This window comes from Ailuropoda melanoleuca, chromosome 7, assembly GCF_002007445.2.
Source record: "Ailuropoda melanoleuca isolate Jingjing chromosome 7, ASM200744v2, whole genome shotgun sequence".
NCBI classification, from domain to species: domain Eukaryota; kingdom Metazoa; phylum Chordata; class Mammalia; order Carnivora; family Ursidae; genus Ailuropoda; species Ailuropoda melanoleuca.
In genome coordinates this window covers 125,561,852-125,569,393 of record NC_048224.1, presented here as the reverse complement: position 1 = coordinate 125,569,393, position 7,542 = coordinate 125,561,852, and positions in this window count along the sequence as shown.

Genomic DNA, 7,542 nt, shown 5'->3' with positions numbered 1-7,542 from the left:
CATGTAGTCTTAGAGATTTCTTTCTTTCTTTCTTTCTTTTTTTTTTTTTGCCTCTTCAGTTGAATTTTTTCTGTCCACAGACCACTTTATGGTTAGGTGAAATACCCCGGAAACATAACTGTTTCCACAAAATTGAAACAAAGCGATACACAAGCAAACCAGACAGCTTTTGCTGAGCAAGTGGATGCAATTTTTTCAAGTTCATTTCGAAATTTTGAACAAGACCCTCAGTGAATAAAAACCACACTGCCACCATATTTAACTACTTTGCATTTTGGATGAATACTGAGGGGAAAATACATTTCTGCCATACTTAAAGCATAATAATAAAAAATAAAAGTACAGGTTTAAGATTTTGAATATTTTAGATACATGAACCACAGATCGTGGCCTAAATACGATTCTAATCTTTTTTTTTTTAAGATTTTATTTTTAAGTAATCTCTACATGCAACGTGGGGCTCAAACTCACAACCTCCAGACCAAGAATCATATGCTCTACCAACTGAGCCAGCCAGGCACCCCCTACAATGTAATCTTAATAGTGCTTATTGCTGTACCTAATCCCAAGTATTACCTTTTATCTTATATATTTTACATAGAAATAATAGACAATATTAAATAAATAACTTCAGCAATTATTCTATGACATGTATTTATAAATTTTCCTTATAGTTTCATTACGTATTACATTGAATAGAAGCTGACAGTGGAAAAAAAGTTCAAGTGAGGGTGTCTGAAGATTTTTAGAGACATACCTTTCTATCTTTTACTAAATAAGCTTGTGATTTTAGCAAAGAACTATAAAATAGGGTAGAATCAGTGACAAGGCCATTATCCTGTAAAAATGGACTAAGGTGAGAGATTTTTATATATCTGACAGTTGGTTTTGGCATTATATAAAAAAGGAAAAATATGTACAATTGCAACTGTTGAATGATATCCAATTTATAACTAGTCACATGGCTACCAAGCTAAAAAGCAGTGAAATTGAACCATCCTCCAGTAAATTAAATTCATGCCCATATCCCATCTAAGTTGTTGGCCCAACCATTCTCTTCATCTCATCCGAGTTGACCCAACCCTAACCTGTCCATTGTGAAACTGTTCTTAGAGTGGTAACTATAATCCAACGTTTAGTAAGGATTATTAAGTAGGGGGAAAAAACAAACTGCACATCAGTCAGAATTGGATCTTGGATTCTCAGTTAGAAGATATCCATCTTGCTAGAGCTATAAGTAGTATGAGAAAATCTTTGGTGTTTTTGTTTATATATGATTTTGAAGTTATTTTCTCTAAAAGTGTGAGCTATTTTTGTCGCTTAGTTCTTTACGCTGGGGAGAACCTAACATCCTCCATGAAATTTTATCATTGTTTTCTTTTCTAAAATTACTGTATGTTACAAGGCATCTTTTACATGGACTAGATGGGTTTCTGTGTCCAACTGAATGAACTATTTGCAGCTTATTCTTCAATTAACAGATAGTAATGCTGATTGCTTCAACGTGACCATTTTAACAGCTGAATTGGAGCTAATTAATTATTCAAAATTCTTTCTCAGAACAAATAGCAGATCTATTAGCAACATTATTTGAATTAGGTTAAGCTTATTAGACACATAAGCTTAATATATAATTCTTTGAACATATACTTAGTAACATGTAATCACATGCTACATGATTATATATATCTTTGAACATATATATATGATTATTTGAACATATACTTTATAATGTAAACATAACATCTACTTTATAACATGTGATTACACACCACATGATCTGAGGTATTTTAACAATATACTCAACATATTCTGTGAAAATTCCTTTCAGTTCCTGAGGAATCTCATTTTTTTCCCTGTAAACCTATTTAAATCATTAGTCTACCAAAGAAATTAACTAGAAATAAAGCAAGATAAGGAATTCTCAGTAAAATTTTCCCTTATTCATTCATTCATTCATTCATTCATTCATTCATCCATCCAATGAACCAATATTGAGTATCTTGTAAATGCCAATCACCAGGTATTATAACAGCAAACAAAAGACACCTACATGGTCCCTGCCTTCATGGGGAAGTCAGACTAGCATCAGATAAACACAAAAATAAAAATATAGTTACAAATTGATGTGAAGGAGAAGAGGAAGAAGAATGGGGTGATATGAAAGAGAATAACAGGATAATTTAGATGGGGTCTTCAGGAGGCATCTTTGAGGAAGTGACATTTAAGTCACATGAAGAATGAACCTGAGGTAGCCAGGTGATGAGTCAGGTTGGGTAAGATTTCCAGAAAAACAACAAATAACTTTTGAGTGTAAGTTTGCAGTATTTGGGACGGGACATACTTCCACTAAGAAAGTATTTGCTGCTTCTCTGAAATTAAAATGTTTTATTGAGATATAATTGGCATAAAACATTATAATAGTTTCAGGTGTGCAACATTATGATTTGATATTTGTATGATTGTGAAACGATCACCACAAAGAGTCTAGTTAATATCCATCACCGGACATAGTTACAAGTCTTTTTCCCTTGTGATGAGAACTTTTAAGATCTATGCTCTTAGCAGCTTTCAAATACGCAATACGGTATTGTTAACTATAGTCACCGTGCTGTAAGTTATATCTCCAGGACTTATTTATTTTATTTTATAACTGGCGTTTTTTACCTTTGACTACCTTCACCCATTTCATCCATCCACTACACCCTGCCTCTGGCAACCACCAATCTATGAATTCTGTTGTTTCTCTGAAATTCGAATTTAACTAGCCATCCTGTATTTTATCTAGAGATCCCAGGTGGGTACCTGAGCCCAAAGCCAGTGGGAAGGCTCTGAGGTGGGCCACAGCCCAGCCACTTTGGATGACCTGCATGAGGTAACAGGAGGGGGCATGGCTGAGTTGAGGTCAGACAACCAGGGGTCATGGAAGATATCTGCTGTCTGGGGAAACATTGTACTGGCAGGCTGAGGTGCCCTGAAGAGATATGACTTAACTCTTGCCCATTACAGCTGCCCATTTCAGCCCACCCACCCCCAGGTAATCTCACATAAACCTCTCTGGGTAGCACCTAAAATTTAGTCTTTTCAGATCTTTGAGTCGAATAAAGATACTAGCTGCTGGTCTGTAATTTTCTATTTGGTGTTAGGAATCATATTTCTATGTTTCCCTCACCCCCCAAAAGTGTGTACAAGTGTCAAAAAGTTTGTTTACCATATGTTCCAAATTCAGTAACACTTAGCCGGTAGCTTTTTGTTAATATACTATTAAATAATATTGCAAAGTCTTTTGCCCCATCCCTGAAATAATCTAGGAAATAATAGAAAAAAAAACAATCAAACCATTTCTGGTCTGCAAAGCACTGAAATAGAATAAGGTTAACTCTAGCTGCTACAGAATCATACATATTGACAAGTTGGCTTATCATATATTTGCATGTGTGCCTCTTCTGTAATTCATAAACGCTATGTGGATAAAGCTCTTACTCTGTGCCACACAAAGTATTTTCTAGCACTTTCAAACAAAAGGTCAAATGGAGCCTTATTAAATTTACTAAATAATTCATTCATTGAGGGTCCATCATGTTAAAAACCAAGCACAATACCAAATTCTGGGGAGTACTTATTTAATCATATTTAGAAATAGAGATGAAATAATACTGGAAATTCAAAGAAGAACAGAATTTGGATAGTTACGAACTAACGGTTACAAATGTCATTTACTTTTAAGATCACCCAGGGTGCTTTTCTCCAAAAAATGAAGGCCTATGACTTCAAAACTGCCTTTAGCAAGAGAAAAGAACAAACACATATGAAGTTTATGCACAGAAGGAAACCTGCATCTCCCATCCCTTTTGGGAGTTCCGAAGGCAGAAGTAGCACAAACCCAGTAGCTCTGTCTCACAGGCCTGGAGGCTGGCAGTCCGAGAGCAAGGTGCTTGTGGGGTTGGTTCCTTCTCAGACAGTGAGAAAGGATCTTCCCAGGCTTCTCCCGAGCTTCTGGCGGCATGCTGGCAACTGTGGGCATACTCGGCTCAGAGAAGCATCACCCTGATCTTCTGTCTACACAGGGTGCTCTCCCTGTGTCTTCCCATCCTCTTCCCTCTGACTGTGTCTGTCTCTGTCCAAATTTCTCCCCTTTATAAGGACACAATCAGATTGGAATAAAGCCCTCCCTAATTCCTCATCTTAGCTTGATCATCTGCAGAGACCTTATTTCCAAATAGGGTCACATGCACAGGTACTGGGAGTTGGGACTTTAGCGTCTTTTTGAGAACACAATTCAACTCAGAACAGGGGCAACTGGACAAATGGTCCAAATACCTCTGGGTTTAAAAAAGGGAAGTCTTGGGGTGCCTGGGAGGCTCAGTAGGCTGGGCAACTGCCTTGGGCTCAGGTTATGATCCCAGTGTCCTGGGATTGAGCCCTGCATCAGGCTCCCTGCTCAATGGGGAGCCTGTTTCTCCCTCTCCCCTCTCATGCTTTCTTTCTCTCCCAAATAAATAATTTTTTAAAATTTTCTTTAAAAAATACAAAATAAAAAACGGAAACCACGCTGAGCTGGTTTTCCTAACATGGATTTTATTTAATGAAGAGTCGGTGTTTGAGTCCAAAAGCATCCTAATCCAGTCAAAGGAAGGCATGTCACACTGGGTAATGTAACACAAGATGCTATGAGAGTCGACAGTCATGGGGAAGCCAATAACAACTCATTTTTCCTGACCCACCGACCAAAAATAAATGATCGAAAGCTTCACAAAGACTGATTTTGAAAATTACTGGTAGAGTCTGATTTTGACAAGTCAAGATTCCTTAAAAAGACAGATCGCCTAGCTATGCCGTGAAAAGGGGCACAAGAGTAAGTAAGAGACAGAATCTGCCTTCCAGGCATGATCTCCCCCGGATAGCTGAGGACTTTGGGCACATCATTCATTAACTTTCTTAGCCTCAGTATCCTCCTGAGGGGGTTGGACAGTGATCCCTAATTCCTTCCCAGACCTACATATCAGTCGCCACGGAACACTTGAGGGTGTGGTGAGATACGCTCACGCATCCCTGAGACAGGGGAAGGAGCAGCTCTTTCCAATGCCCCAGAGTAAGATCCGCAGGCCCTAATCCGGGCTGTCTGCACACTGTGTCCTCTGCTGATTTAACGGAGACCTGCCAATACGTGTTCCTTTCGCTCTCGCACATAGTGGACCATGCGGTCATGGAAATGCCAAGGGCCACTCACAGGAAATGAAAAACGTACAGCAACCCATACCAGGCAGCATGTCTAGGTGCTTTCCTTTCATTTAATAACTTCCTCTCTACTCACAAACACTAGGGAGCCACAGCGTGAACAATGCTACAAAGGACAGGAGAGCTAAGGCCTTTGCCTTTGAGGGACTTGTTGGTCCACGTGGCGGTTTAACCAAACAAAGGCCTATGTGAACTTGAAGGAGCACGGATGCATTGATCAGAATCCGCGTCAGTGTGGAGGAAGAGCCGCTCCGAATAGAGTGGTCAGGTTGTGGGCACTGCCCACCTTCTCTAGGGCAATTTAGAAATGCCTCATGGCGGGGCTGAGTTTTGTCTTCTGAGAACAAGGATCATACAAAGTAGTTTATAACTCACGACAGTCTTTTTGTGACTGCGAACACACTAACGGCAGTTATTACCAGAACTATTGTTTTAACAGGTTTTCACAAGGGTTCCAGTTCATATAGAATAGAAAGGCTCTTGGGAGCCTCAGAAAGGTACCCCAAATCTGGCTTCCCTTTGAATCCTTGACTACATCCTCAACACACACGGAATAGAACTGGACCCACGTACACCTGTGAGTGAAGACTTGGCAAGACCCTCTCCTTTCCAATATCTCAGCCAGGCTAGTGTGAGGTTTTTTGTAAACTCATCTAAAAAACTCTGTCTTTTCACCTTTATATCCCCACACGTCCTTTCCTGAGGGAGAATAAATTAGGCTTCTTGATGGTAATTGCTCCAAAGGGTGGAAGTGAAGTCAGGTTTGGTCTGGTAAATTTTTCCACCTTCCCAGAGGTTATATAGGAGACCTGCTTCTTTTTTTTTTTTTTTTTAAGATTTTGTTCATTTATTTAGAGAGAGAGAGTGGGCGAGCAGGAGGAGGAGGAGAGGAGGAGAGGGAGAGAGAGAATCCCAAGCAGACTCTGTGCTAAGTGCAGAGCCTGACGTGGGGCCCAATCCCACAACCCCGAGATCATGGCCTGAGCTGAAATCAAGAGTTGGGCACTCAACCAACTTCACCACCCAGGCACCCCCAGAGACCCGCTTTTTTTCTGGCAACGGGTATTGGCAGAAAGGCTTTGCTGGAACCTCTCGCTTCAGAAGTAGTAACTGCCCTTTTCCTATCCAGCACCACGTTGAAGGGGCTTCTTTTCGGCCAACAGTCATGATGCTTCAAACATTCCATGAAGGGAAACGATTCTCCTAGGCTGGATGTGTAAACTGGCTGCTTGAGTACGAGGAGGGAGCAGAGATTTTTCTCTTGAGAACAGGTTGCTGGGTCCTGTTGAGTAAGAAGGTTGGAGTGGAAGGTCACTACTCAAACCAGGAAGGCTAAGGCTGTCCCCTGATTTGTCCCTTGTCAGCAAGAGTGCACGCTGATGTTCCTGATGAGACTTTTCTGGCCCGTGGCCCCTGCGGAAATCCGTGCTGAGCATATGTGTGTTTTCACAGAGGCACATACCATCATGTGGACAGAAAGGCCCATGCGGTGGGGGAAAACTCTGCTGGGGAGAACACTGCCGTTCCTTTTCACTGAAAATCATGATCAAACACCAAGCACGATTGTGTCAGATGTGACTTTGGATTTGCAGCGGGGCCTCGGGGTAACAGGCATGAAACAGAGCCACGCCAATAGACAGAGGAGTCCTTGATGAATCTCTGCAAATACAAATCCCCGGCGCCTTATTCCAGACAAGTCGGTGATGTGCTTTCACTTTTAGTTGTCATGAATTACTTCCAGCTGCACGTGTGTGCATGTTACCACCTAGCTTCCTCACTCACTCGGCTCACCACGGCAAGGAGCGTTCCTGGTTCTAAATGCACCTGGGGGTGATTTATGCGTACAGACAGCAGCATACCCTGTGTTGCTTTAGGGAGGAAGAGCTCATGATTGTTAATAGCGGTGATAATAATACAGGTGTAAAGAGAAGTTGGGGTGAAAGGGGAAATTGGCCTTTATCACCAGCAGATCTGTCCCATCCAGGATAAAGGGAGTCCTTTGGACTGGCCGGTCAAATCAGTTGTTCCTGTGGCTGTATCTCACCTCTTTCATGGTCCCATTTATCTCTTCACCTGATGTTGTCTGTGCCTTAAAAACTCCCGTCACAATAGAGACTTCAAATAGGTGGGGAGGAGAATTAAGAGCTTATAGACCTCTGCTGATAGGCAACTTGGATTTAGGCTTGGACGTTATAGGATCTCCATTTTAAAACATCAAAATGTTCATTTTGTGCGTTTGAAATGTGACTTTCAAAGATGACCCTAATCTCGGGGGAGAGCTAGTCTGTCGACATATGTGAATTT